Source organism: Symsagittifera roscoffensis, chromosome 1 (genome assembly GCF_963678635.1).
Source record: "Symsagittifera roscoffensis chromosome 1, txSymRosc1.1, whole genome shotgun sequence".
In the NCBI taxonomy this organism is placed as follows: Eukaryota; Metazoa; Xenacoelomorpha; order Acoela; family Convolutidae; genus Symsagittifera; species Symsagittifera roscoffensis.
The window spans coordinates 59,006,773-59,016,908 of NC_087062.1; positions in this window are offsets into that span (position 1 = coordinate 59,006,773).

Consider the following 10,136-nt stretch of genomic DNA (forward strand, 5'->3'; position numbering starts at 1 on the left):
AAAGAATTTGCGGCAAAAAGTAACCTTGAAATCAGCACCGGAAAAATATAAGATCTCTGCGTGCAAAAAGACTTCCTTTTTCATGACTAGATGGTTTGAATCGTTTTTTTTTTCAACCATTGGCTAATTAGCTGCTCTAATAACTGGGTAGTAAAGTGGGAAAATTTCAGAATGAATCTAGCCGTATGTTTTCGACTGCTTATTTGTACGCATATTCAGTTTTAATTTTAATGTACAGAGGAAGTGCTCGCTTAATCTATATTTCTGGACAAGACTGGTCGGATCAAGATGGAACTCTAAGTGTTTCTACTGGCCTTAAGATTGCCTCCACTAGTTTGCTGATAATTTTTTCACGAAATCTCCCCGTGAGCTGACGTCAACAAGACTGTTCGTTATACACAAGGCAAATTCTGAATGTTAACGTCGATGAGAAGAGTTTGTATTTAAATTTTTGCAAAAGTGCAGAAAAAGAAAAAAATTTGTATAATTTTCAATTTTACGTTCATTTTAATTTCTTTATTGTTATCTCCCCACAAATTTCAATTTAAAGTGATATATTTGCGTCTGGTAGTGTATAAAAAGTCAATAAAAAGTTTCGGGTTAAAAAATGATAGCCAAAATAATCAAAAAGAATATGAACAAGATTGCTCGTATCAGGGCGACGCCCAGAAACTTCCGACTGCCTTTTAACGTTTAAGTAGTGGTATTTCAGAAAATTTCAAAGTGTTTTAAAAAATTGATAAAATGTTCAAACAAAACGGATTTTTTTTTAACCAGTTTATTGTTGAAAATCCCCTTCAAACGCTATGTTACGTGCAAAGTGATATATTTTGCATATTGTTAAGTTTTAAATAGACCTGCCTTTTAAACTAGCATGCCTAAATTCAAATTGAGTTTCTGTCTAAGAAGGTCTAAGGCTCCGCTTGCACATTAACAGCACAATATACCTCGCACGTTTTGTCTCAAGTTAGCCGAATTGGCAACTTATTAACCCGGATACATTTTTTGAAAAAAAATATTCACAGCTAAAATATACATTTTTAAAACAAATTTTGAGCTTAATACGTCAATACATTTTAGATGGTGTAATTTTTTTTGTTCAGTTGAAATACTGTTCAAAAGATAGAAGAAAATGGACTGGAGAAAGAAAACACCCGAAAACAAATATTTTATAATTTCCTCGGAACAGCTGGACCCTTATGTACAATAAGTATTTGGAACAACGAGAGAAAACTGATTGTCGAAAATCAATTTAGAATTGTTGAATTTGGGGCTAAAGCTTTTTTTATCACAAACAAGACTGCTCGTATCAGGGCGAAGCCCTGAATATTCCGAGTGCCTTTTGAGGTTTATGGAGCAGTAATAACAGAAAAAAAATTAAAGTACTAAAATAAAATGAAAACGTTTTTTTTTTCTAAAATTTGATTTTTTTTTGGTGAAAAACATCCCCCCACACGCCATATAAAGTACAAAAGGATAGATTTCAATCCTTGTATTAAATCAATTATGGCAAATAAGATTCTTTCAACTAATTTTGAACGATGTCTAAGACGGATTAAATCTCGGCTTACGCGTTAATAGCGCGAAAAATATCGAGCGTTAATTGTACCAAATTGGCCAAAATGGCAATCTTCAAACCCCCATAACTTTACAAAAAATGGTCGCAGGTGAAATATCTTTCCAAATTTAAGCTCAGGACAACAATAGCTTTCGAATGATATTAAAATTTTTTATCAAAAATCGCTAGTTAAAAAGTCGGAACTTGTCCGAAGAAAAAAAACCCACCCCGACCACAAATATTCCGTTATTTTCGTATCGAAAGTCTGAACAAAAACATCATATTATCTATCCGAAACTGACCAAACATATAAACCACCAAAACTTACAAAAATGTTTTGCTGGCTTAAAAGTTTTAAGTAGATTTTATACGAAATAAAATGACTAGTTGATAGTAAAAAACTGCCCCCGAGTACAAATATTATGTCAATCGGAACAAAAAGTATATGTGTTGGCGTTGCCATTAAAGTTACGACCCTTGTGTAAGGTTAAACGGGTTAAACTACGACTTTTTTTGCCTGTTTCTAATTTAAGCTCAATTACGACATTGAACGGAATCAATTCGAAAAGTTATCTCAAAAAACTTTGAATCAACAAACTTTTTAAGCGAAATACTTTGAGCTGATTCGCTACTAACGTTCAAAAATTACAACTTTTAATACAATTTTGAATACAACAGACTTTGAATATAACTTTTTGCCATGAAGTTTATTAGAATAAGTAAAAATAAAAGTATTACAGTATTATAAAAAGTTTATACAGTATTATGCAGGCGAACCGGTTCTTTCACCAAATTGTTTGACCAAAATGAACTCAGAAAAGAAAATCAAAAAGAGAAACTTTGAAAAAAGTTTAACAATGGTTCAGCAGTTTTTGGTGTCTCATTTCTTTGTTAATTTTATCTGAAAAAGGTAATTGAATTACAGGAAAAATTAGAGATAAAGATGTAGCTATTGTTAAGAAAACAACGAAATAAAGCGAAAAGTTTTTTGCCAGAATAATTTTGGGGAATTAGTTTGTCAACCAATATTGCCGAGTTTAGTCTCAGAAACAAACTAAAACAAATCAAATCAGTTTTCGTGTCACAAAAAGAAGTTTTTAGAAAAAAAAATTGATTCCAAATTACAACAAGACTGCTCGTATCAGGGCGGAGCCCTGAATGTTCCGACTGCCTTTTAAGGTTTATGGGGCATTAATAACATTAAAAAAAACTTAAATGTAATAAAATAAAATGATTTTTTTTCTTCTAAAATTTGAGATTTTTATGAAAATCATCCCTCCACACGTCATATCAAGTACAAAAGGATATATTTTGCTCCTTGTAGCATAGCATTATGGCAAATAAGCTTCTTTCAACCAATTTGGAACGATTTCTGAGACGGATTAAATCTCCGCTTACGCGTTAAGAGTGCGAAATATATTGCGCGTTAATTGTCCCAAAATGGCCAAAATGGCAATATTTAAACCTCCATAACTTTGCGAAAAATGATCACAGGTAAAATATTTTTTCAAATTTAAGCTCAGGACAACAATACCTTTCGAGTGATATAAAATTCCGTCAATAATGGCTGGCTAAAAAGTCGAAATTTGTCTGAAGGAAAACAAAACCACCCGAGCACAAATATTCCGTTACTTTCGTATCTAAAGTCGGAACAATAAATCGAGATTTATATGATTCAACACAAGACCCCGGCGAGTTTCTTTGAGCTAATTTTTGAGAAATGTTTATATGATTGTAAACACTTACAAAAAAGCACGATAATGTTTTTAACGAGTTGGTTTTGATCATTTTTTCTCTTTCCACTTACATAAAACTACTATTTCGATATAAGAAAAAAACCATAAACAAAAAACTTAAGCCAGAAAACAGGTATAATAACACTAGCACCATGATACTAAAAAGACTATTAAAGTATTGGTGTTTCAAATTGGCAAAGCCTTGCACGCATCGAATTCTCTCAATTAGTTTCAGAATTCCCTACTCTGGGAAATTTTGCCACCTCTAGTATGAGCGGTAACACCGCTAAGCATATTAAAACACAGTTTTATTGGACGGACTTTAATTAAAGACAAACTGAAAACTTCATTTAAACGAATTACTCCTCAAGTAGTTTTGGGATTTCGCGCACTTAAAAATTGAGAACAATTTTTGAGTTTTGGTAAAAATGATGATCGTTTTTGAGGCACCGTAATAACAGTTCATTTACTCAGAATAAGATCAACAAGACAAAACTTAGTTTTATATAAGCATTGTTTTTCAGAAATTTCATTTATTTATGTCTTTTTAGCTTGTTCCTAATTCCAAAGGTGTCACAATTTTTTTATCGCGAAAAATTGTGCAAAGCCTCTTGGTTGCTCTTGAGTTGTGCAAAGCCTCTTGATAAAGTTTTTCGGTCGACAAAAGGCATGCATTATTTTTTCGGAGTCGCCCGTACGGTCGCCCCAAAGTTTCTCGGTCACGCAAAGTCGCTCCAACAGTGTTTTGGTTCCGTAAAGTCCTGGCTTATCTGTAAAGTCCTGACTTATATTTGGCCGGGCAAGGTCGCGGCTTATTTGTTTGGGTCGCGCAACGTGACGACAAAGTTTTTGGCATCTCTTTCGGGTCACATTGGTCGCGTCTCATTGATTTTGCATCGCGATACTTGCAATTTAAATCTTGAACCTCGGCCCGGTTCTTATTCAGCCAGTTTGGAAATTTTTACTTGATCAGTCGAGTATGATCATTCCAATGCCCCTCTGATATCTTAACCGATATTGCTTTTTTGTTGTGTTCAATGATGTCTCGTTTTCTGTGAGCATTGCTGTCCCTCATCAATGGAAAGTCTGAAGTGTGAAATCACAAAGATCGCATCTTGTAAATTCTCCATGAAATTTAAGCCTTGTAGACACGGAACTTCTTCCTTTCTAGAAGATTTTTAAAAATTTTTTCACTAGTGTAGAGTGAATAAACTGTTAAACTGGTATCGGCTCAATCGTGCCAAACTTGAATTAGAGTACTGTCTTAGTGCATTTTCTACAAACTCTCTATTTTACTAAGTTGTTGTTATTGATGTGGATTTGCAGCAAAGCTGAAGGGTTTCTTAGCTCCAGTCGTTATTCGTTGTAGTCATGTCCAGTTACTACTGAATTTTCTACAAACTCTCTATTTTACTAAGTTGTTGTTATTGATGTGGATTTGCAGCAAAGCTGAAGGGTTTCTTAGCTCCAGTCGTTATTCGTAATAGTCAGTCCATCTTTTTGATAACACCAAAATAGTGGCCATGAGCAACGGGTGCGCTCAGAAATTTTTTCTTCAAAGAATTTTCTCATTGTTTCGATTAATCTGTTTGTCAGCCCTGACATTTCTCTAACGTTTATAAATGTTTCCAACCGATTTATGATTCGACATGTTTTGAAAACCAATTCGTTTTGTGCATTTTTGTTTCGCATTTTTGACAATTTTAAAATTTCGTTCAACCTGGTTTCAGACTTTTGCATATATAGCTGTCGTTTTCAACTAGTGCTTTTGCAACTAAAAGGATTTCATTTTTAGAAAAAAAACATTGGGAGGCGCAAGATGTTTAAGAGCCAAAACTGCATTTTGTATTCAGAGTCTCTGTTTCCCGCTATCCAATCCATTTAACAACTTTCTTTTGGATTTTTTCAAGCGCTAGTATAGAAGCGATCCTTGATCTTACACAGGTAAAACCATACAACAATAAAAGAAGTATCAAAGACTTATACAGACCCTGCTTTACGACTGTCCTGACATTCCATTTGAGGAGATAGAATACTTTGCTTGCCTTCCTCATCCTTTTCGCAACGCTCCAAGTAAGATATTTAGATACGAGTAATCTGAGATCTTTCACTACTTTTGACTCTTCTATATTCCCCTTTTTCAATTGAACTTTGTCCTCTAATTTTTAGGCAAGCACATATGTCAATTGTTAATTCAATTTTATTTTTTGACACTCATCTTTGATTGCATGAAGATCACCCTGTCCTTGCCAGAAACTTTTTCGATCAGCTAAAATTTCGAAATCGTTGACAAATATGTAGTCTTCTGAAAACATGAGGAAATCAAGTAGATTGTTTTTGAAGACACAAAACGAAAGTGGTCCTAAAAGCGATCATTGTGGAACTCCACTTGTGATTTCCACAAGTTTTGAGCTCAAATTCGAATTGTTTTTAGATTTCGTCTTTCGGTCTGGCGAATTGTTTTCGGTTTTTAAGATAATCAATCAGTAATCTCAATCTGGCAACGGAGATAACGTTACTATTACTGTAACTATTCTTCTTGAATTTCAGCATTTTTTCAGGAATTTTTGAGTCTATTCTTTTAATTAGGCACTTAGCACAGTGGTAGGGCGTTCACTTTGAATTCTTCAGATCGTGTATTCGATCCCATACCGTGGCAATGATAGTGTGTGAGGACAAGCTCTCATTTGACCTCCAGCTTCAGGTCTACCACAACCTGACCAAATTTGGCTGCTATAGTGGTACCACGTAAAAGTTCTAGACGCAAAAAAAATGCCTTGAGTCGCAAAAAAAACAGCTTCGCTCAGCAAAATAACACTGTCTAGAATGTGGGGAGATAATACAAATGGACTATCCTCGACAGGACTGTTAAGGCCTACTGATAGCTCCTCTGCGATTCGCAGGAATTACAATTAATTAATTAATTATTCTCATTTAGTTCATGATTTCTGTATGTACGCAGATGTTTTTATCAAGTCTGTTCAACTACTCCTCCTCATCTAGTTTTCTTCTTCATCATCATCATCATCATCTTCTTCTTCTTCTCTTGAATGGACAGGCTTCTTCCCCTTATATAAGGTTTGTCTTGACAGAAGGTTAAAATTCACATTTGTGGCGGGCCTGGCAAAGTTGGAATATGATCTGCTAGTCTCTCCTACGTCGCATGTTATTCAACTGGTGTCTATCGTGTCTAGTATGGTTGAGGTGGTTGCGCTAGGGGCTTCCAAGTAGAGCTATTGTCTGCCATGGATGTCACATGGAGGGCTTGCAGATTTTTCAAGCATTCCGGTGTTACAATTGTTTTCCAGAGCAGGCCAAAGTTGACACGGGCATATGCCTTTTTGATTTCCAATAAGATCGCTTTGGGGCGATTGCTTCTGTTGTGGGATCTATGATGTTTCCTTATGCTCCCAAAATTGTCTCATGTCTCAACTATTTTTCGTGCAACCTCCGAATGCGCATCATAAAATTGTGTCCCACTGATCAAAAACTGTGCCCATTGTATGGCGCACTCAACTTGAGGACTAACGTTCACCTCGACAAGCTTTGTTTTGAGGATGAACTGAGAGCGATCTCGCATTGTTTTCGGTTTTTAAGATAATCAATCAGTAATAATACGCGGCAGAACAGTCTCGCTCAGTCAAGAAAAACCCAAGTTTTTTTCATTTAAAAATTAGTATTCATCGGGGATAAAGTACGCGTTCACAAACGAGAGCGTCCTGGGCATGCTTTTCTTTTTTTGTTCTCCGATGATGTGGAATCGGTAGTTTGTTTTTGTGGACAAGTCCACGGTCTAAGCTTGCCGCATATTGAAAGTCCTGAATCCAAGATGAACTCTATTTATTGTTCTCCTCCTCTTTTTCTTTTTTTTTCTTTTTTTTGTCTTCTACGTTGTTACTTGCAAGTTAATATTGTTTTAAATGATATCTATTTCCGCATTTAAGACACATATGACTATTTTGACTTGAACTAAACTGCTTGACTTCTTCTTCCTCTGGTGTAACCTTTCTCGATGATTCCTTGGCTAACAAGCCTGGAAAACATGTATTTTCCAATATGATATGATCGGAAAAGTTATTAGAAGCCGAGTTGGGGGAACGACTCAAGCCATCTGTTATCCGTACGGATATTATAGCAAAACATCCAGTATTGATTAAGTCAGTTCAGGCGCTAACATAACCAGTTGGTAACATTAACATGTTATAGACTTAGAGTAAATTAATTAACCTATAGAAGTCTGATGATTAAATAAGTACCTATTTATACGTAATCTCATATGTACTAGTACCTATAAGGCACGGTCTCTCAAATCATTCGAGGTCAGTGTCAGCCAGACTTAAACATAGTGAGTTGAATTTAAGTTGATCTCTTATTCGTTTAATTCTCACCTAGCAAACAGCGTAGCTCTCACTAACACAGAACCAACATAGATTATACCTCACCTAACGGTCGACGGTATAACATGGCGCAGCCAGCAGTTCCAAAGAACCCGCAGCGAATAACACCAATCTGGCAAAAACCCTCAACGGAACCACCGGCAGAGTGGGACAAGTGGAATCAGCAGCTATTCCTCGGCATTATCGCAAAAGACGGCGTAAACTTGACAAAGTTGTTACAAAACCCCCAGCTATCCGAAAACCCCAAGAACCGGGATACGAACTCTCTATCGAGGGGGAAACCGACAAACAAATCCGAGATCGCAATCTGCGGAACCAGGAGAAACGGGTGGCGTGGGAAAACCAGTGTCAACATTTGGACAACTTGGGTCCAACAGTAGTCGGAATTCCGTTGGAAGAAGCGATCATTAAATGCTGGAGCTAAATCTATTTGTGTTTGGGCACGGAGGGTCAAAGAAGATTGACACAATACTATCCGGACCCCAAAATACAGAAAATTGCAACCAGAGACTTCTGGGGCAGACTAACACGTCTTTATGTCAAGGAACGAAATGTAACATTCGATCGTTATAAGGCCTTTACACGCAAACAGGAAAAAACGGAATCCCTGGAAGAATTTCATTGCGGACTTACGGAACTCGTGGTAAAAAGAAATTTCAAGTGTACAGCATGCAACGATGTAGGTCTCGAATCCGAAATAATCATTTGTTTACAGCAAACATGTCAAATGACGAGCTTCAAAAAGACCTTCTTGCTGAAACAAAAACGCCCGAACAAGCATTGGATTACGCGGTAAGACGTGAAAAAGGCCTCGAGAATCAGGTCCATATCAGGAAGCAGGGAGTTTCCAACAGTCACACCGGATTTTCAAATATAAAATCAGAACCGGTAAACTTCGTCCAAAGGCGGGGTGGCTACAAGTCTCAACCGCGGGGTGGACGTAGTAGAGGAGGAACAACGTCGAGGAATAACACAGATAAATCTGTACAGAAAAAAGATTGCTTCAACTGCGGCAACGCATTCTCAGCAAATCATTTGGCACAGGGTCCGGCGCGAGACAAAATTTGCAATAAAGGCACCAAAAGGGGTAATTTTGCGAGACTCTGCAAATCTAGCGAGCTAAATGCAATACAGGAGGATATTCCACAACAACAAGATATTCAAGACACCGACATGACCGCCTACGTCAATTACCTGCAAGCAGGTGTTATTATCCCGGGTATGGGAACTAATCCATCCGGATGATACATTCACCAACTGGATAAAATTCGAACCAAGACGGGCAGAAGAAATCACAAACACCGATCTACAAGGACACCTAATAAGGGTCCGCTCGAAAATGAATAATACCGTTTTTATTGCTGACACAAGATCCCCAACATCTTTCGTGAACGAAAAAACAGCCAATCTACTGGCAGCAACAGTAAAGTCAGCAGTGAAAACAAAATTGAGAGATGACGACGAAGCTAACCGAATGGTTTGCGACAATGGATACACAATTTCGTCCCTTGGCCGCCTAATCGCTCCAATTGAATCAGGTGGTTGGACGATCCAAACAGCTTCTTTTATAGTGGTGAATGACCGACGAGCAAACATCCTGGGGCGCAATCTTCTCCCACAAATCGGAATACAGCTACACCAGGAGAGAAAACCAGTTGGTAAGTTAGCACTACATGTTAACAATATTGATAGCTCAGATACACAAATTGCGGCTTGGGTCAGAACCACGTAACCCAGACTCTGTACACGAATAGGGCGCTCAAAAAACCATATGGTGCATACAAAATTTTTAACAGAATTCAAGGCTCTATAACAACGAGGGCGACGCATACCCATCCATATTCAAGAAAAAGTGGAACGCGAAATCAAATCATCAATTGATCAAGACCATACAATTCGCCTAGAAAAATGAAGTGACCAACAATTCATAAGACCTATTGTAACCCTTTTAAAAAAAGACGGATCAATTAAAGTAGCCATGGATTCGAAACAAATAATTAAATCGATCCACAAAGATAAGTACCAGATGCCGAATATTGATGTTTTGTTGGACAATATAGCGCAATCGGCACAGGAGGTTACAAATAAGCCGGGAACAACAATTTTTTCTACGATAGATCTACGCTACGCGTATAGTCAACTGCCACCGGACGAAGCAACCCGTACGCAGTGTAACTTCAGTATAATTGCGGGAAATGCAACGGGAACCTATCAGTTCCAAACTGGTTTCTACGGGCTCATGGATATTCCCGCAGAATTCCAGAAAGCCAACGATTTAACTCTTAACAACGAGCAGGACACGTTCGCATTCTTAGACGATATTTTAATTATATCACACGGTACGAAGGAGCAGCACATAGAAAAACTGACTAAAGTCCTAAATAAATTAGATGCCGAAAACATGGCAATTTTGATCGATAATTGTAAATTACGTTGCAAAGAAGT